Source organism: Haliaeetus leucocephalus, unplaced genomic scaffold, assembly GCF_000737465.1.
Source record: "Haliaeetus leucocephalus isolate CR32 unplaced genomic scaffold, Haliaeetus_leucocephalus-4.0 Scaffold451, whole genome shotgun sequence".
Taxonomy (NCBI): domain Eukaryota; kingdom Metazoa; phylum Chordata; class Aves; order Accipitriformes; family Accipitridae; genus Haliaeetus; species Haliaeetus leucocephalus.
In genome coordinates this window covers 6,449,608-6,470,797 of record NW_010972887.1, presented here as the reverse complement: position 1 = coordinate 6,470,797, position 21,190 = coordinate 6,449,608, and positions in this window count along the sequence as shown.

The following is a 21,190-nucleotide window of genomic DNA, read 5'->3' as shown; positions in this document are numbered from 1 at the left end:
CTTAGCTGGAAATTCACTTGTTGTTCTTACGCCCAGAATAAACAAGTTCTGTGTGCTGGTATTAAACGTATGGCATAAAATTTGGACAATAATAGACTAATGTAATAGATAACCATCAGTTCTGGTTTTAGTGGACCAATTCTGTTTCTTCCTAGGAAGTCCCATTGTCTAAGCCCAACTCTAGAAATCATAGGGTATCCCCAAATTTTCTTCTCATCGACCAAAGAGATAGCTCTATTTTACAGCTAAAATATCTTTATTTGGGATGTGCGGTCTGTTCGGTATTCAACAGAACCAATAGTCTAGAGGAATAAGTTTCTGATGAGCTGAAGAATATGTGAAGGGAAGAGAAAAACTGAATGAACGTAGATGCTGTCAAAGCTGTTGCTTTACTCAGAGTTAACACTGGCTCAGCGTTTCACTATAAACTCATTCAGAACATCAAGTTACTGGAAAAAATCCGCCACTTGAGAAATATGCAATAGTTACTGATGAGTCAGAAGTTGGAAGTAGTGACACCACTACACACTATTAAAAAGTCCTACTTTTCAATACCGTCTGACTGCTCTGCAACCCAAAATAACATCACTGCAGAAATGTCGTAAAGCTTTTTCATTTGTCTTAAGCATATTCACTTGGAAAACACGAGCTGTACAAATGGTCTCGAGACTGGTTACTGTAGAATTAGGCCATCAAATTCCTTGACTTATGTGCTTTAAAATCTTGCCCAAAAGATGGCACTAACATTGTTTTTAGTTACATATATTGGATATAGATTTAATTCTTCCCCCATGTAAAAGTATCTTCAAAATGGTCACAAATATATGTTGGAAGAACACGCTTAATATGCACTACTATGCCAGCTAACAATCGCTGTATAGAAATTAAGCTTCCTTCACATTAGCAGCATCGGACACTGCATAGAGAAACTATTGCTGGAGCAGCAGATGTATCTGTCAAAGTACAGAGACACTGAACTATGAAACCTTCATCCCAACCAGGACTATTTAAATCTATGTAATATGCCATACAATATACCAGAACGGTATCATACATTTAAATCATGCACTATTAAATCTCTTGAAAAGTATGCTAAGCCTAGATCAACTTCATTGAACAATTTATATCTGATTTAAAATATTCAAAGAAGTATTACACTGTTGAATTTTATTATCAGTAATTTATTTCAAGTTTTAAAATATTTAAATTACATGCTGTATAAGGAATGGCAAATAGTTTGCATGCCTCCTCAAGCAGTGGAAGCACCTATTTCCAACACTTTCACAGTTTACTTTAATATGGTTATTTTGGGCATGCACGGAGACCCTCTTCTTTTCACTAACCAGATCCTGTCAACGGGCTTAAAGAAGGTGGGCCCCAAAAGAGCTAAAAATTTGCCATTGATCTGGCAAGAACAGAGCACGTGACAAGCAGAGGACTCAAGTGGGGCTACTGTAATTTACAGCAGCACCAGGGATAAAAATACCACTGCCTTCAGTCTTGCTCCCACTGAAGCCAGCGGAAAAAAGACCTGCAAAGAGTCAGGCCCAGCTTTCAGTATTGTGAGCTTCTTCTGAACGTCTGGTGATTTTTATTTTCATGTCATGCTCCTTCCATAATGGCATAACTCATACAGCTTCCAAAACCCTCAGGTATATGTTAAGATGCTGGGATAAAGCTGAATACTGGGTAAAACCAGAGCAAGCGACATAAGAAGATAACGAGACAAACGGGTCAGTGTGATAAGTGTGACCAAATTCTTGTCAAGTCTTTTGCAAGCACCATAACGAAGGATAAATTTGAGGGGCAGAGCAGAGAAAGTTTGAAGGGAGAGCTTGGAAACTGAATATCAAGGCAACAGATAAATGAAAGCGAAATGTAAAGAAGGGCAACGTCATGGCAGGTCTTGAACGAAAGTCAAGCAGCTTATGCTCTATGAGGTCAACACAAGGGATGTTATGGGATCCGGGAGAGAGCAGCTGTGGGTTGAAGCTGTTTTAGAAAGTGGCAGGAGGGGAAGGAGATGGAGAATGACGTGCTGGGATGGGACTGCCGCCTGTGACAAGAGAAGCCGAAGGGAGATGGAGCAAAGCAGGTAAAAGGGTACATGGTCCGGAGGCACAGCAGAGAAATGGGGAAGTGATGGTATGGAGACACGGCAGAGGTGAAGAAATAGCTAGTAGTGGTGCAAGGGAAGGGAAGCGGACCCATACGTAACAGGCTTCTCTTTGTGGTAGGCGTGTAGCAGCTCTAATCCAGGGCTGTGCTCTCGCTTACATTGAATTTAGCCCCAAAACGAGGAAGAGAGGAAGCGCAAATTACGCTGACCTGATGTATATATAGCTTTTCACTCTAAAAAGATGTACCACAAATGAGGAGGGTGAAGAATTGCAGGAGCTGCCCCAAAGCACCTTTAATGCTTAGCACCACTTCCTTAAGAAGTCCAAGTAATTTATATTCCCAGCCTGCTGCCCTTCTGCTAACGAACCCCTCCTGAAATTAGTCAGTAAAAGAAATGCAAGGAAAGGGAAGGTGAGCTTCTCGGGGAGGGAAGACCTAGCCACTCACTTTTACTTTTTGTTTTAGTTTCCCAGAGACAGAACCAGGTTTCCTTTCAGACTTGCATTTTTGTCGTTGTATATCTGGTGCAAACCAACCTTTATACCCTCCTCTTAAACTTTATGTTTCTTTGTGGGAGAAATTAGTCGGGGAGAAAAGAGAAGTGAGGACCAATGACTGCACCACAAAATAGTAACCGAGGCATCACAACGAAATCAGGGAATTTACAAAAGCGAAAAATTAGATACAGCTACCGAGGCCGCCAGCCACAGGTGGGTTCTCTCCCATTAACATAAAACCCCTCAGTTAAGCGGAATCAGAAGAGCACGGTACCAATTATTGTAAGCTGCCATCGCCACTCCCGTTGAGGCTCTGTTCAGTCCACGAGAAAAATCTCACGCTGTGTTAGAAGGGCCTGAAAATCCCCAGAACCATTGCTGGGAAACTCCCCACAACAATATCCTTGCACGCAGACGTTTTTTTGTGCTGCAACACAGCAGATCATCTAAATGCAACCAGTTGCTTTTGCATAAAAGTAGAGGTGCTCATCCGGTTACAACCCTAGCAAGGCATCATGCAGGAGCACACCTGGGAAAAAAAATCTCCTACAATAGGGTGCTGGACCATAACAGGACTCCGCTGTCCCTTCTACCCCCTCGCTTAATGAATTTTTCAAAAACCAAAGGGAACTGCCATCCTAACAACAGGAACTGGACAATTTGCAGTAGGTGCTACGCATGGTAGTGCTAGTAGCAGCAGGAGTGCCATGAATATGGAAGCGAGGAGCTAACAGGAGGAAGAGACATTTGGAGAGAAGTATCTTGCTCAGCTTCTCATAACAAAAACTAGTTTTAAAATCTTCAGCGGCGAAGCAAATGGGTAGGGTGTCACCGGTTCAGCTGAAAACTCACTTGCACCTTATGGTCACCATCTGTGGTGTGGAACGTTTTCAACCTTGACAAAGCAGATTTGTCCGAGGATATTTCCTCTCTTTGAAATAAGAGAATTAGCTGTGGTAAAACCGGAACCCGTGTTGGCACATCTACACTCAGGCGATCTCTGGAAAAAAAAAAAGTATATCATTGCAACAAGCGTCTGGTTGCCAACCTGTAAAAAATAACACCCCGCCACCCCCGGCCAGCTCCAGCTGTGTCAGTGCCGAGCAACACCAAAGGCCACTCTCTCTTCCTCCTCCTTTTTAAAATATGAAGTGCCTTTTTAAAAGCCCATGAGAAGAAAGGCACGTGCAGCAGGTGGTCACATCTGTGCCCATCTCCCTCCGTCCTGAACAATTTGCTCCCGAGCGCTCTCGGCGAGGAAAAGGATGGAAACTCCGGGCGTGAAAAGAGGACGAGGGTGGGTGGAAGAGGACAAGGACAGGCACTCCCGCTTGCGTCTTGAGGAGGAAGAGAAGATCTTAAAGCCCACGAGCTGTTCGCCCTCTTTCTTGCTCTAGCTCAGTGTAACCACTGTGGGAGAATTCCCCCAGAGCCTAACTAGCTGACAAGCACAATAATCAACACATGTTTCAGATATGTATGCGCAGCCATGCTCTCGATCACTGTTGAGATGGAAGAGACCACAGAAATATAAAACATAGATGGTTTCCTTTTGATTTGCCCTTCATTTGAGAATTCTCCATTGGCTGTATTTGCATTCACAATACTGCCGCATTTGTGTGTTTTTCAAAGGACTGAGTCAATAATCCAAATGATGACTCCAGCTCTGGACATTTCAACTTTCATTTCAACTCATTTCACATTTTAATAATTCCTTAAGTATTGGAAGGTTCCTGTGTCAAGCTGGAGAGGAGCACTGCGGACCCGCGGCTCCTCTCTGTTTCTGCTAGGATTTTCTGTTTTCGCTTCGGGCAAATCATTTAATCACCCTGGGCTTCAGTCCCCTCAGCCTGCAAAAGGGGGATCAACTGACTTCCTTATCTCAAAGGTGTATCGTGAGGATAAATTTGTGCATACAACTGCAGATCATGTTTTCGGGGGCCAGAAAATACTTGCCTAAATGGATAGATCCAGCGGTGCCTCTTGCTTCTAAAGAGGTAACGATGCACTGCTTCCCCAGCCACCACCCTGAACGTCGCAGACATTTTAAAGTTTTGACTTTTGAGGAAGTACACAGCCAATTACTACCATAGCTAAACACAGAAAGTTTAATCTGTTCTGCCCAGTTTTAATCTGGGGTTTTTTTGCCTGATTCTTGAATTTTACTTCTTCCCCCAATTCTCCCATTCCTCCCCATAAAGAGGTGGAATGCCAGCGAGCTGCACTTCAGCAGAGATGAGTAGCATTGTCGGGCTAATTAGAATCCAATTAACACAGTCAAATGTAACCACTTCACTTCCAGTTCTGGTAGGCAATGTCACACGCTCCAGTGACACAGGAAGTACTGCGATGCGAATTAAGCATCATTAGCTAGAGGCAACCAGTAGAGACACAGGATGGCAATTGTCTGCTTGCAGAAACCACAAGAAAGGGCACAGCTCTCACCATCAAGAGCTTCATATGTAAGTCTGGCCTTTAAAATGTGTGACAATGACTCAGAATGAGGAACACAAGAAAATCTGCCGAAAAAGCAGTTTGTCACAATGTGGGATTCGTTTCTTCAACAGCTATAACCTCAGTTTCCTGATTCAGCAACTTTGATGCCTATAAATTAAAGAAATAAAGTGAAATGGCAACGTGTTTGCATGGGATGGAGGTAAAACCGGGTCCAAAAGGAAAAGCACTTTGGTGGTCAGGAAATGTAGTGTGCCTGGATTCAAGACTGGTGCCACTCGTGAAGTTAGGAGAACCCTTGTATGATCATTAAGCTTATCAAAGCCTTAGTAAGATTTGAACTTGGGTGAAGTCCTGGCCCAGTTGAAGTCAGGGCGATACTTCCAACCTCTCACCAAGTGTTTCTAAAGCGCCCAAAGCCCTGCACTGGGGCTGAAAAGCAGAATCAAAATAGAACAGATAAATAATAAATTAAATAACATAAGTTAAAGCCTCCTGGAAATGAAAACTGATTAGCCAGATTTCACAGAGGGTTTCAATTAAGTCTGTTTCTCATTTTTGTTTATCTATATTTAATACTGATAAATAATGTTATTTCATTAGATGTCTCTGAAGGGCGTTTCTAGCCTTTCTTAAAGGGATAGTCAGGCTTAAGAAAAAGTCATCACCTATGGATTCTGGGTTGGTAAAATGGAAAAAGCACACTTATTATTTTTCTCTACTAATGATGCTTGCATGTTTTCTTGCATTCTGTTTCTCCTCTGACTTTGCAGACACTAGAAATGGAGCTCTACTAAGAGTTCCCGTTTCCTCCCTGTGTTGAAAACCTGGAATATTGGCTACTGCTGCGCTTAAATGCTGTGCTTCATGATTCATTTATTCACCCTCAAAGATAAGAGAGGAAGGCCCAGGAGGACCAGTTCAATAGCTTCCCATCTCAGATGGCCCACGTGCCCCTGAGACCTGAGGATGGGGAAGGAGGAGTCCATCCCTGCTGCCTGGTTTCCCTCCAGCGTTACGTGCACTTACATCCAACCCCATCAAATGCTCCTATTTACAGAGAAAGGATGACAATATTAAAAAGCCACTTGTCATAGAATTAGGAAACAGTGACCAGCACCAGCAAGCCTTTATCCACCACCTGATGACCCTGATCCTACCCAACCTTGCATAGCAAACAGCAGAACTTCTCTGGTTTCAGCTGCTGGAGATCAAGTCCTGGGGACAGGCAGGTGAAAAGCTCCCCTACATACCTGTTCTTTAATTAAAAAATGTGTCAGGTGAAAAGGGGCAGCACATTAACGGGTGTTTGCTTTAGATGAGGAGACGGGGCTTTATGCACAGCGGCAGAACACGGGTGAGGGTTTCGACTCCGCGCTCCTCCCACGGGTCACCCTCCTGCACCCTGACAGTAATTTGACAGCCACGTAGCATGACTTCAGTAACGCAGAAAACAGCGTTGCATTTCCTAGAACTGCTTAACACTGTTTAATTGTGCTAATTTAACCCAGGTGGTCTCCACAGCAGCCTTTGCCTCAGGCCTGGAGAAAAGCAGGGAGGGGAAAGCAGCGAATTTGCTGCGCTGGTGCATGGGAAGAGTTGAGAAAACCCAACTGAGATGTGCAGAAACAAGGTATAGCAATTGTGTGCTTCGTATCGGCTCCCGCAGAGCTCGGGGAAGGTCTCGGCACAGGCAGCCTTCCAGGAAAGCATCCTCCTCTCCTGGTGCTACACCAGTCAGAGCACGGGGGGGACACCCTGGGTGCTGGTGGAGGAGTTAAAAAGACCTGTGGAGGCTGGGGCTGGGGACAGAGCGGAGATGTTTCTTCTGTGAAGATCTTCGGAGTCTGGCTTTGGGTAACAGCCTGTGTTTTACAGGTAATGCCCTCACCGGCGGTGGCTTCAAGGACTAGGATGCTGTAAGCTCCGGAGACTTTTTTGCTCACAGGACTTTGAGACGGAAAGGACTGGGATTCTCTCTAATTTCTGAAGAGTCCAGGTGACTACCTGTTGTGTAATTTAGCTGTGCTATAACCACCAGCTCATCAGCGAGACGTTTTTTCTGAGCAGATGCGCGTGCTAAAGCGGACAGCTATGAATGTTGTGCCAGAAGTCTTTTATTTGAATAATTATACAAGAGGGAAGATGGGTGGCCTTCAGGAGGGATGCAGGTAGCGCTGCCTGGAGCTGTGTAGTGGTGCCTGGTGTTGCCAGACCCACCGCTGCATCCCCGGCATGGAAATCATGTTGCTGAACTAGGATGACCTTGTTGCTCCATTTGGAGCCACTTTTTCTGCCCCCAGTTCTTACCCAATTGTCTGTTTGGCAACTTGAGCGGAGCTGGATTGCTGGATGTCTGAAAGACTAAGGCTGTCTGTGAGAGATGGGAATGTTCCCGTATTTCTGTCTCCAGCTCCCAGGGACCTGACTGAGACTCACAGTGCTCAGAATGCTGAAGGAGGGCGCCCAAAAAAATGCCATAGCAAATGCAGCTGGAAAGTCACCTTTTTTTTAATTCGCTTTGATTTCTCAGGCTGTTTCTCAGCCTGAAACCCAGGTCTGAATCTAGTGATGCACAGAAAGGAAGGGTGTTGGGTGTCATTTCTGTGGCACTCTCTCTGTCCTATTTCTCCAGCAAGTAGGACATCTGGGATTTATGGTCACCTTGGTCCCAAGCTTCAAGCTTCAAGCTTCCCCCTTCAGCAAGGGTCCCCAGCCCTCAGAGCAGAGGCTGAGCTCCAAAGCAGACTCTGTGCACTTTGCAATACTGCAGAAAATCCCTGTGACCAGGGGAAGAAAAAGCAAAAGAAAATATGGCTTTTTAATTCAGTGCTGAGAGCACTCACCAGGACAGGGGAACTTTAAGCTGTGATTCCTGCTGCCTTCAAAAGTCATATCTTCCCGGTTACTGAAAATGTGTCTGTCTTGGGAGCAGTGAACTGAAATTTCCCTATTCCTACATGACTGCATTCACAGTCATGTTCCCGTACTGTTTTTCTCTGCCATTACAGTTACAGGCAGCATAAGCCGTGCCTGCACCATCCACGCTCAAGTCCAGGATAGACAGAAAACTGACTAAAGAAAATTAAGCTCCACCTTGATGTCCCACTTTTCTCAGGCTATGTTTTTGCAACTTCGTAGCAGATGGTATGTCTTAGGTATATCACTTTGGAGATGCCAAGTGATGTACTATCTATCAGTGTTTTTATTTAATGAGGAGGGAAATTTTGACTCCTGCTTACACTTGGGAAGCTGCAACACGAAGACAGGTGTGATGCTATTTCATACTGCTGTATCATCTACCCAGAGCTCTTAATAGCTATTTTTAATCTGGACACTGAAGGAACTATTAATTAGGGAAACAAATCTGGGTGCCTAATACAAATTGTAGAGACTATAGTGGTGTATTACAGCATCTTAATTTTCTTCAGTGGCTACAATTAGCAGTGAGTTGGTCTGCACGATGATGGGTTGTTTTTTTTTTTTTTTATCTGACAAAATAAAGGTTGCAGATATAGGGCAGTTGAGTCATAACAGGAGATGTATGGGATTCCAGCCCAAAGCGCTTTACCTGTGTGTCCATTCAGTACACTTAAAAGGAGCCATTTTTATTTAAAAGCTGATGCCTCTAAAGTGAAACGTGGAAACCATTAAAGCACTCTGTGGCACTTGGTGACAGCTTTGTTTTTAACTGCAGTAGGACAAATATCAACATTTAATACTATATGGTATTATAATTCAATAAAAGAAATAAAGCAAGGTACAGCTGAGTGAGGAGGAAAAACATAAGTAACCAGGGTGTAGCTGCTGGTTTTAAATGTGAAGTAGGTGACAATATTGCACACAACTGCTCATTAAAAATGCCACTGTATTTTTCCATTTACGTATAGCCAAGTCCTTGGGTTTATATCTCATCTTTAAATGTGGCACAATAGTTTCCACTACCTGCACATCAGATCATAGATGTCACATTTTTGGTGGACTTTCACTGTTGAACAGATGTAATCTGACCTTCCTGCTTTGTGGGACCGCAAAGGAGGATGATTATGTTGGTGCAAGCTAACTTTATTTTCCTTTTCACAATGAAATCCATTTTTTTGAGAATTTAGACTTCTACTATAAAATAGGAAAATATTTATTAATGAAACAAATTTCATCTGTCTAGGGACTTGATTATCAAGTCAGCTGAAATCCATATAGGCTAATTGAAGATGAAATACTTGTCTCTTCGGTGTCACTCTGCCACAGCTGAATAAAAAAGCGGGAATTGGGGTTCATCCATGTCCTTCTAAGGAAGCTGATGCTGGTACTAATCTTATTGGGCCTCTACAAACAGCAAGTGAGCAAACTCTTTGCAGTGGGTGTTTTTCTTTGCAAAAATGTAGCAGAAAGGGCAGAAAACGTAAAGAAAGAAAAAAGTACCAACAGGAAAACACTAAAAAGTAGTAATCAACTGAAAGCACTATGTGAAGAGGTCATGCAGTTGATGACCTTAAAAAAAAACAAAACAAAAACCAAAACCCTAGCACCAAAGTAAATCAAGTGGCTGCCATCACTAAATATACCTTTCATTTCCTCTCCACAAAGCAGAGGTACAAGCCACTTGGAAGTAAACCAAAAGCATTAGTCTCTCTTCTTCTGACGTGAGTGGGAAACCCCCTTCTGCCACACAAGTCCTCACACAGGGGCCGTTGCGATCGTGTCCTCGTGAGGAAGAAGAAGAAGAGGAGAAGTGGTTGACTCCACCTGGCGTCCTCGCAGCTCGCTGGATGCTGCGGCGCCCGTGCCCAATGGGACGCCCAACGGGATGCCCAAGCCCTTGGTGCAGCACACGGGGAAGGTTGGGGCAGGTTCTTGGGCTCATCATTGCTTCTGTCAGTCCTTCAGCCCTGTGCCTTTCAACATCCTCACCAGCTCCACAACTGTAGAAATGGGTTTATTTTAGTCTAAGGCGTCACCAAAATGGATTGTTCATAACTTGCTTCCTTACTTTTCTAAATGTGGGTAAGAAAGCTGACGAATGAAGGAGGAAACGGGATCTATCTGAGGCCCCCAATTCCATTTCCTTTAAAAAAAAAAACCACCATAAAAATCAGCAAATGTGTTGATGCAACAGAGACTTTTTCATAAAAGCCTCGGACTGACCAGCCCACAACCCACCTCGCCTCTGGGAAAGCCGGCACCATCGCCCTGCTCTCGCTCCGCCTGGATGCGGGAAGGAGCTGGGAGAGGGACGGCAGCAACCCAGGCAGCCTGCAGAGCCATGCTCTCTTCTTGGAAACGTGGAAAGGTGATTATGGATAAGCTGGCGGATTGTGGCCAGAACCAGAAGATCTCAGGGACACTTAAAGAGGTTTAACTAGCTGAACGTCATCAGTTCTCCGCAGTCTGGTCCTGGGCTGGGGAACTAGTCCCCCATACTTTCAAAAATGCTTGCAAAGTGATATAGCTTGGACGCAGAGAATATTAGAGACTTGGTATTGTGTTTTAAATTAATTCTTCGACCTGTATCTTCATCTGCCATGGTACGAATGAACATTACAGGCTGAACATTAGATATTTATGTTCATTTAACAATCTGTAATAAGCTATCGGGCCTGATTTTGACGTGTACATTGAAGTTATTGCTTTTTTATCAATATCACGGTACATTTGTCAGCAGAGAATGATAATTGTATTGCTATGTATATAACCAATCTTGTAGTGTGACGTGCTCTACGCTGTGCACAAATTGAATACATTTCATCTTAAATACAAGCCTATTAATTAAAATCAGAGAGAAATAGAGAATTTTAAACTGCCAATTATGGAGCATCTCTGAGCAGCGTCTTCTCCAGTATCTTCTGCTCTGGTAAATAACTTGGAGTCTCACCTACTCATCTATTTATTTATTTGTTATACGATGCCAGAGGAAATGCAAGGTCAGAGGTCTGAAATCAAGGGCACAAGAGGTAGGACAAAAAGGGCTGACAAGGCTGCTGTAAAAGCATGAGAACGTATTTCTGTATTACAGCAGGCATCAAGCAGCATCTGCTGTAGTTATGGCAGCAAGAGTAGCTTTTGTTCTGTTCCTTGCTTTTCACACACCAGTAACTTAGACAAATGCACTGCATATGTGGACACAGGTAGTCATCTGCACTTTTCAGAAGTGTCCAGCCAACTCTGAGTTTTAATTACTTCTATATTAATTTCCTTCCAACCTGGCTGCTTTTTTTTACAGCCAATGATGAACTAAATGTGAGGCCAGGTTTTGAGAAAAAGTAAGTTTAAAGCAAGAAATCCTTTTAAAATGACAAATCCTAACTCACACATCCTAGAATATACAGGATTTTATGCACAAGGAAGAGAAGACTTAAATAAGCCAGTAACAGCACTGAAGATCTGGGAAGGATTTCCCTGCCATAGTTTAATGGAGATCGTAAGAGCAAGAATGAGTCAGACCATACTTAAAAACTAATTGCCCATTATCCTGGTGTGATGATGGTTAACATTAAGATTTTCTGCAGTTCAGGTTACAGAAGCAGTGAAATGCAGTTATTTTTATCAACTGACCAAAGTGTAATAAAACTGTAGTAAAAATTCACCGGGAGAAGTTGCAATCATCAACGTTTGCCTCTTCTGGCAGAGTATAAAGAAGAGAAAAAGGACCTGTACCTTATGCCAAAGTAAAAGCCGCTGCTCGGGAGTTTTCTATGGCATATAAAATCTCTACACCACAGCATAAAATAAGGCAAAATGAACTCTGGTAAGAACAAGACCAAGTAGTACAGGATGAGAAGCCAGGTACTAGAGAAGCTCTAGCCTTGTAATCAGCTAGAGGCCTAGATTTCATATTAACAGTGAAAAATAAAGATGCAATATCGGTATTAAGACCAGAGATAGGGCAAAAACCAGTATGGAAGTAATTGCCAGTCATCTTACCAAACTTCTCAGAGTCTTCTCTTAGCAACAGAAGTTAGATCTGCATGAATATATTCCTGAAACTTCAGTAATTTTAACAACAAGCAATAAGGCAGTGCACAGGTCAAAAAGGGATGGGGAGAGCGGGACCAGCATGCAGAGAGGATATTCCTCCGTTGGATGTAACCGAAACACAATAGTGTGAATGTAGGTATTTCTTTCCTATTTGCATAAATGTCTTACCGTGGTATTTTTCACCATAAACATTATTTTCCTTTCCCCTTAGTAGTTTTCCTCATTTTAGATGTAAACTCACATTTTGAAAAAAATTTCCTTATTGCCACAAAAGGGTGCTAACGGAAAATGGTTGGCTTTTCTCAGCTTTGAGTATCTAGATTCAATGGTGTTTATTAATTTCAGAAGCATCTCTTGTTATCACAATCCGCCCACCTCTGCTTCCAACAGTACCTGTCCGAACAGTTATGTGCAATTAGCCCAAACCATCGCAGTCAGCATCTTGCTGATTTCTACTGCAACAAGTTTTCCATTTACTAATACCAATACCACTAGACAGCAGTTGGACTAGTTAACTAGAGAGAGGCAAATTTTTCTGCCTTTTCATTCCCATGCACAGACGGAGATGAGAAGAGGCCCGGTTTAGCTTTTAAACATTGACAGTGTAGCTAAAGTTGCTTTTCAACTTAAATTGACTGTATCCCCTCTACATATTCTGCAAATTGACGTGACCATGCTTCCACATTACTCGGTAATATATTCTCCGCTAATAAAGTAATCATTTACAAAACACTCTCTATTTTATCGTGCCAAAAAAAGTATCAAAACACGAGCATAATCTAGGAAAGATCTTGTTCCGCTAACAACTCCACAACAGCCGCGTGTAATTTTTTTCCAGAAATGACTCAAAAGATCACCTGCTAACCCACTGGCTGGTACAAAATAGCTGCCATTAGGTAAAACTCATAGCAAGGAGCTCCAAAAGGGCACAACATTGAAAACCACCGTGGGCTTTGCTTTGAAATCTTTCTTTCCCTCACACCTGCTAGGCTGGCACAGCTGAATTTTCCCATTCTTGTCAAATCTTTCCAGTTTAAGATGAGTAATAGTGCCAGATTTCTGAAGAAATATACCACTTAATGTCATATTCTCCAGTAAAGATCCTCTTGAAGACTTTTATTTGCAAAGGTTACTATGACAGCTGTTTGGCTGAATATATTTTCAAACTGGGTATTTATGTTCTTCCACAGCTATTTGAATTCTTCTTTTTCTGATTTTTTATCAAATTTGGAATGTGATACTTTATTTAATTTATCAGGACCATTCTGTTTAATTGCTACAATTCACATCATCTTCTGTAGGGTCTGTACATCTTCCACCTTCAATCTTTAATTGGCTGCAGTTTTATTTGCTGCACCTTTTTCATCTTATCTTAATTGATTGTGCTGTGACAGCTCTTTTTGAAATACCAAACAGAAAAGACAAAATGTTTTCATAGATTTTGAGGCCATCATAGTCCTCCAGCCTACCATCCTGTGTGAGGCAGAACACAGACATTTACATAGTCTACCTCAGTTTTGAGTTATTGACTCTGCAGCTCAGTCACTTGTGGTTGAGCTAGAACATATCTTCTGAGAAGTTTTCCAATTTCAAAGACTTCATGTGACAAAAATTATCCCACATCCCGTGCGTGGGATCCAAATGTTAAATTGTTCTAACAGCTAAATTACGTGCAATGTTAAAAACGTACACATCATTTCTGATAAAACTTTTGCAGCTGCAGTTTATAGACAGATAACTATTTTATGCCTCCATCTTGTGATTAAAAGGACTTCTAGAATTGTGTATCTCCTCTGATTTATTTAATGGGCTCAAATGCAGGGTGAAATAAGTAAGTGGTATGTAACTGCAAAAGGATTTTTCAAAATATGTTTTGAGTGCTCACTGGACAGTGACGAAGGCAGTTAGCGAACATACAGCTGGGAGTTTTATATATATATATATACACACACACACATACATGAGGGTTATATATTTTTATATATATGCTACAGGTATGGAGAAGGGACTAGATGCCCAAGTGGGAATTTCTGTAGGAAATTTTCCATACCAACACAGTTGTTTAAAGGCTAGTCAGCCCAGGGCGTGATTAAATTACTAACCCTGCTTCCATCCTCTTCTTCGTCTTCTCGTGGGCATCTTGGAAATTGTTCTCAGGTCTCAGATAGGTACGGTGAATACACTAGGTGTTTCTTGTAAGCATGGAGGAAAGAACAGAGTAGCAGAACTGCAGGCTGCGATGGTACAGGCAGTGAGGGAAATTACCGAATACTTCATGGAAAGTCTTTTTTTAATTTATTTTCCTTAGTAGCTTGGCAACATGTAATTCTCTAGTCTCCCGAACCCTGTCATCTAAATTATGTTAGGATTCAAACAGCTAGCAGACTGTAAACAGGAGAGATTAGTCATCCTCAGATCCCCAGCAATACCATTTTGGAGAGAGGGAGAGTGGTTCCTCTACGACCCCGCACTGTTTACATTGGGGTAGCAGCAGGGAAGAACATAGGAAAGTCAGATATGAGTGGCACTTTAGAAAAAAATTGAAAACATTTGTCAACACTGCGACCTGCTACGTAATAGTTCATGAGTGGTGCTCAGCGCTGTCTCACAGATGCCCTTCAGTAGGATGAACTGGAGCATCACGGTCTAGTTAGCGGGAGACAGTCTGTTGCTCTATTTGAGCTGGATTCCCACTTCACCATGGTGACCAAGAGAGCTATATCTGATCTGCTATTCTGGCAAGGGCCTCCATCGTTTTTCTGTCTTCTCATCGCAAGCCTCCTCATCAGAGTTTTCCAAGAAAACTCAATCACTATACCTGACAGAGCCGGACTTCTTTCCAGCAAACGAACATGAGGACCCGACGCCGTCTTTGGGAAAATATGTTCTTCCCTTCTGGAAGGTTTCCAAAGGGCAGGCTACCCCAGCAAACCCCCTCAAGGACAGATAGTCTAACAGTAGCTGATCCAAGGTTGTGTTTTCAATTTGTGTATGTTAACAGTAAAATAGAGGACGCTAATGGGATGGACAAACCTGTGGCCTTTCAGTACTTAAAGGGGGCTTGGAAGAAAGATGGGGACAGGCTTTATAGTAGGGCCTGTAGCGACAGGACAAGGGGTAACAGTTTTAAACTAAAGGAGGGTAGATTCAGACTAGACAGAAGGAAGACATTTTTCACGATGAGGGTGGTGAAACGCTGGCAGAGATTGCCCAGTGAGGTGGTCGATGCCCCATCCCTGGAAACATCCAAGGCCAGGTTGGACGGGGCTCTGAGCAACCTGATCTAGTGGAAGATGTCCCTGCTCACTGCAGGGGGGTTTAGAGTAAATGACTTTTAAAGGTTCCTTCCAACCCAAACTATTCTATGATCCTGTGGTGCCATTTCATTATGCATATGAGCACCAACTTTACAAACACATACCAGATCATTTTGAAGTTGCCAGCTCCACCTCTACGAGAGTGAGTTGGAGTGATATTACCTTTAGCTAAGACAACCCGGTCTCGGAGGTGCCGTAAGAGTCACCCAAGCCCTGTGCTATTGTTCCTGCTGCCGTGTTTTGTCTGGGCAGCCCAAACTCTTATAAACAGGAAACCGGAGACTTCAGATGATTTCTCCACTTGAATAGAGACTGGTACAAGCATTCAAGATCGCTGCCCTCCTCACAAACAAAACTCATTTATATGAATATTCATAGGCAATTAAACTGTTGTGACTACTTAAGGAAATGCCTGGACTTACATATAGATTAATGAGCGTGTGTTTAGGCTACAGGTCTTGCTCCTGAAGTTACAGATATCAATCTACTACCCAGACCCTAAGCTGCTAGCAGTCATGTTTCTTTCCTGAGACTCTTCTCCCATAAATACCAAATAAAACTATAGTTTGTGCAATAGTCCCAGAGGTACCAGCTGACCCAGACTGTATTTGTTTGCATGAGAAATCTTTATGGCACTCAGGGGAAAAAACAGAGTTTCAAAACCAGAACATCTAGCCTCAGACAAATCTGCTGATCTGCAGAGCCTTATTTCCTGACTTCCAGGTATTTCTTTTGGACTAGATACAGTAACACTTGTACATCACTCTGAGTCACTCCATGTGCATATGTGCACATTACATCCATTTTCTCCTGCACTGACAGGACATTGCCAAACGATTTAGTTTAGATAGAGCTGGCTCTTCAGCATAATTTTTCACACACACATTTTAGTGCACTGAAAGCTGAATTCTGATTTACAACCTTTCTGGAATTTGTTTTTCACCGAGGTTTATGCCAAAGATGTTTTATTCATGTAAAACAAATGCCTGACATTTGTTTCATTAAGATATTAAACTTGCACTCTATTTGCTCTCACCGAAGATACCAGCCATGTAAAGGATTGCCAGGCCAGGCTCTGGCATGGGCACGACTAAGGGACTCGGAAAATGGCATGTGAGCTTCATCTTTTGCAGCTTTGACTACGCAAGCCCTGTTCAGAGCCCTGATTCAGTGGCAATTAAATAAACCAGAAAAGCACCCAACCCCACCCTTTGCAGCTGGAGCTTTGTCTGAATGTGATAAGAGATCATTAATTTTCAATTTGACCTCAGCCTATAATGTTCAAGTGGCCTCTTTGTTCTCATAGCGATGTTACAAGCAAGGTCTGAGTCAAGGCAACTGGAAAGGAAATATTAAAATAGTCCTAAAAACCTCTTTAGTCTTGTGATCTCGCTCCTCCTAACTTAACTGCGCACACCTTATCCATTGGACCATCACGGCTCCATGACAAGGATTTCTTCCTGGTTACTGCTTCTGCCCCAGAACAAACAACACTGGTCAACAAAGGTGAACAGTTGTGCAATGGTAATAATGAATATTGAAACACCGCAGCAAAAACATGTTGTGAACAAACTGGCGGGGCAAAGTTTATTTATATCAAATGTCTGTGTGTAACGTTTGTAACAACTTACAGGCAGAATAAAAGCTGAAAATCACTGATTAAAGTGTTCACTGTGAATAGCTCATACCACTCTGAATTCAAAGACATAGTTGAAGAAATTGTTATTACAATCTACTGCAGAAAGAGCTATTGTGAACCTATGGGCACATCAACAGCTGTCTATGGAAAATTATTATTATTAGAGAATAGAAAATGTCCTATTTTTAACAGATAATCCCAGAATCTGGGTTGAATTAGAATGAAGGAGAGCCCGTCTTTCACATCCTTTTTCATTCAGGCATTTGGCAAGCTGAGACTTTACAGAATGTAATTTAGGATGTTTAAATTGCTGTTTGTTACTGGCGGTTTCTCATTGTAACACCTCTAATACTTCAGCAGAGGACCTAGGGCTTGGGTCCTTCTGTAAATACATGACTACTTACTACAGTTCTTAGGTGCTTTAGGCTGCTGCTCCATCTTGGTTTACGGGGTTGGGTGCAAGGGTTGTTTTAACGTAGTTGTTTTAACATGGTTGTTTTTTCCGCTTTTAAGCAAATCCAGTTTTCCATCGACTAACTCATGCTTTGTACTGAATCCAAGCATTTAAATCTTAAGATTTCTCTCCCTGTGACAGAATTAAGAGGACTGGATGGCACCAGAATTGGGACCAGCACTCTTTAGAGACTTCATTTTCTCTTATTCTCTGAGGATGCACTGGAGGAATAAATCCTGTTGGGGGATTGTCCCATTAAATATGAGGAAAGGCATATGTCATACCTTGATTCTATCTTCAAAAAACTTCATGATAGACCGAAACCTGCTCAGAAGCCTGTGGAGCTGCGTGTGTCTGTGGCAGGCTAAGGACACCCTGTGCTCCAACAGAAACTCGCTGCAGCTCAACCTGCATCTTAGCCTGTCAGAAAGAAATCAAGAAAAAGGGTGGACAGAAAAAAAAAAAGATGATTTCACCACTGACTGCTGATGCCCGGCCCTTTGCGGAGCAGAAGATGACCCTGTTTGTTCCAGCTCCATTTCTCAGGGCACCTTCAGAAGGTGCATGAGCTTCCAAAATGTCTTTCTGCATAAGAGAAAGGAAAGGGAGGTCGTAAAACAAGCACAAAGAGGGCTCTCCATGTGGAAGGCTAAACCTCCCAACTTCCTAAGATGTAAAATTATGTTTGCTCACACTATTTGTGCAAAAGGCGTATCCCACCTCTAGGATGCTATATGGTGCTTCCAGGGTTACCCTCCGTAGCCCCACATTTCTGTTGCATGTTGGGGAGGGATACGGGGAAGCACACAGTCAGTCAAGTCGGGAAAGGTCTTGGACATTAAGGAAAGAAAAACCTGAAAAGCAGTGGCATAATGACTGCTTGCCAAAATATGTATAAAAAAAAGAAAGAGGGATTTCTGTTAACTAGCAAATTATAGGACTTTAAAATTTCCTTTCCTAAATATGCAGACTTTAGGTTTTATACGCCAAGTGACTGACCTCAAGGAATATTTTCCCTATAGACCTGAACTATTTCATGCAAGTTTAAGGGTATTGGAAAGGGAAGGATGATGTCTAAACTAGTTAACAAGATGTCTTCCTATCAGAGTCAAGCACAGAAACTAATGAAAAAATGTTTGGGTTTTTGATGCTGCCTATTAGACTTGTAGGTATATGTAGCCTTTCTGGGGAAAAAAAAAAAAAAAAAAAAAAAAAAAAGAGGGGGGGTTTGACTAAATTTCAGTTTCCTGATGATATATGTTCAGACAATCAGGGAAAACAAGCAATATTACCTAGGTTCCACTACGTTATGTGACCTATGTGAACAGCTCAGGCAAATCAGACAGAAACTGAGACCTGATAACACTTTATAAACACCCAGATGGGGGAAAAAAAAACCCAACCCTGTGAAATACTTTTACAGACAAATTGTGATCTTGAGCAAATTTTCTGCTGGTCAGTGGGCAATGCTGAAACTTGAACCCAGCACTGATTTCAAGTATTTTTGCACCTCTTAGCTCTGGTATTAATCTGCAGCAGAGCATCAGTGAGCTGGTCCCTCTGTGCTGGAGTGATTATCGCTGAGCTGATGGATGTAACTGCAAATACTGTGAAGAGTTCTTCCAGATCTGCACTTTGTATTGCAGCTGTTAATACTTTTTTTTATTGCTTTGTTTTCTTATCCAAATTTTAGTTGCCTGAACGACATATTAATTAACCAAATTCAGAATTGGTTAATTCAACAACTGGAAGGCTTATATTCATCATTGTTCAGTAATACTACCCAAATGTCAGCTCTTAGTTTGAAAAATTCCTCTGAACTAGTAAACCAGAGAATAATAAAGATACTATAATTTTCTTTCACTAAAATAAACAGAATATTTTCTTAGTTAATTGTTTACATGTCTTACTCTTGTCACTTCTTTCATCCTTATTTTTCTTGTTTTCCTTTATTCACACTTCATCTCTTGAACTCCTTATCTCTCTAATCCCTTATCCTTTATGTTCTTGTTTTATCTCTCATTCCACCATTTTATTCCCTGTTTCCTAAGCCTATCTCCCTTCCCATGCTAGGCTCCCCAGGCTTTAAATGCCCTCTGAACCCTTTTTCCCTTTCCCCCAGTTCTCTACCTTTCTCTTCTCTTTCATTTTTCCTTACAGCAATCTCTGCAGAACAATACTAGAAGTCGAGCTGGCAAGCTGACAAAAAAGAACAGTTGGAAAGAAAAGTTTACTCAAAGACAGGCACATTTCTTTAAAAAGAAAAAAAAAAAAGAAATATCTATAGGAAGGTGTTGCCAAATCATCTGCTTTTTCAGATGTGAAACTTTTAGCAAGGCGCTCTGCAGCGCTGATGTGAGGGAAGGAGCAGGAAACACTATCAGGTTGCCAGATGACTTGAGGACGGTGAGGTGGGATTCTTAAGTGCACGTGATAGCAGTAATTCAGGATATTATTCCTCATGTAAAAATAGCTATGCAAAATTAACACAAAGGCTTTGGTATAAAAAGATAAAAGCCAGGAAACTCAGAGGCTGTGCAGCTCTTTTTATCTCATTTCATTTTGGTTAGGGGATTGCAGGGAAACAGCAGAAGAGATAGAGTGTTTACATTAAGGCATCTGGTCCAAGGTGTAGTCACGACAAAAGGTTATTGTAGTCCTACTTGTCAAATGGGTGGGAAGAGGACTTGAGCGTAAAGGAGATGATCTTAGGCTGGGGACGCATGGACAGCAATGGGAAACGTGAAAGGCAAGCCTGGAGCGAGTCGCGCAGCGGCAGTCACCTACAAATGAGCAGGCTGGATGTTGGCCGGCGGGTCTATGAACACAAGAAAATTTCAGCTGTGATTTGCACAGGAGTACGTTTGTTACTGCGGGGTAGAGGCTTTGCATTATATAGTCTCGGCTTTTTAAAAGCTTAAGGAAACGTTCTTTCCCTGTTCAACCGACTGAAGCCAGAGTGGCTTCAGTTGGCAAATATCTATTAGATTGCATTGATTTATTCTGGATTTGAATTTCGCTCCTGGAAATAAAACGGTGATGTGAAGAGAGCTGTAGATGGGATTTCTATTCCCATCTCCACTATCCGAGCTGATGACCCTGAGCCTTGACTTGCATTCCTAATAGGATAGACCTTCTTTTGTAAGAATTCTTTAGCACCTGTAGGTTACGCGTTCAATTAGCATCTATATCCTGAACCGAGCCGAGTTGCACGAGCTTTGAAAAAAGTAACAACCAAATGGCTAATTAGGTCAAATTTGGGGCGTATCAAACTTGACAGTGTCTGGCTTACATCACCGTGCATTTACATAATGGAACTTAACGGTGCTGAAGAGTCTGTTGTGTCAACTCTGATGACTCTACGGAAGGTTTTTTCCATAATTTTCTTTAAGACATAAAATATTCACTCAGAAGAATATCTTCTCGATAACTTTTCCATCTGTCCTGCATTGTGCAGGGCCTATCACTGCTCATTACCTGGGCTACTAACGCAGTAGGATTTCAATCAGTTATCTTATTTTTCAGAACTCAGTAATCAACGTCAGCAACCAATTGTTTAACAAATTTCCTTTTTAAAAGCAAAGCTATTTTCCAGCTAAACCAGAACTGTTTTTTCAACTGCAAAAGCCTGGGAGAGACAGCAAAAACCATGAGGACTCCAGGTAAATGTCTCTGGCAGTCTTTTGCAGAGATACTACCTATCAGTGAGCAATAAAAAAAAACCCCAAAACCC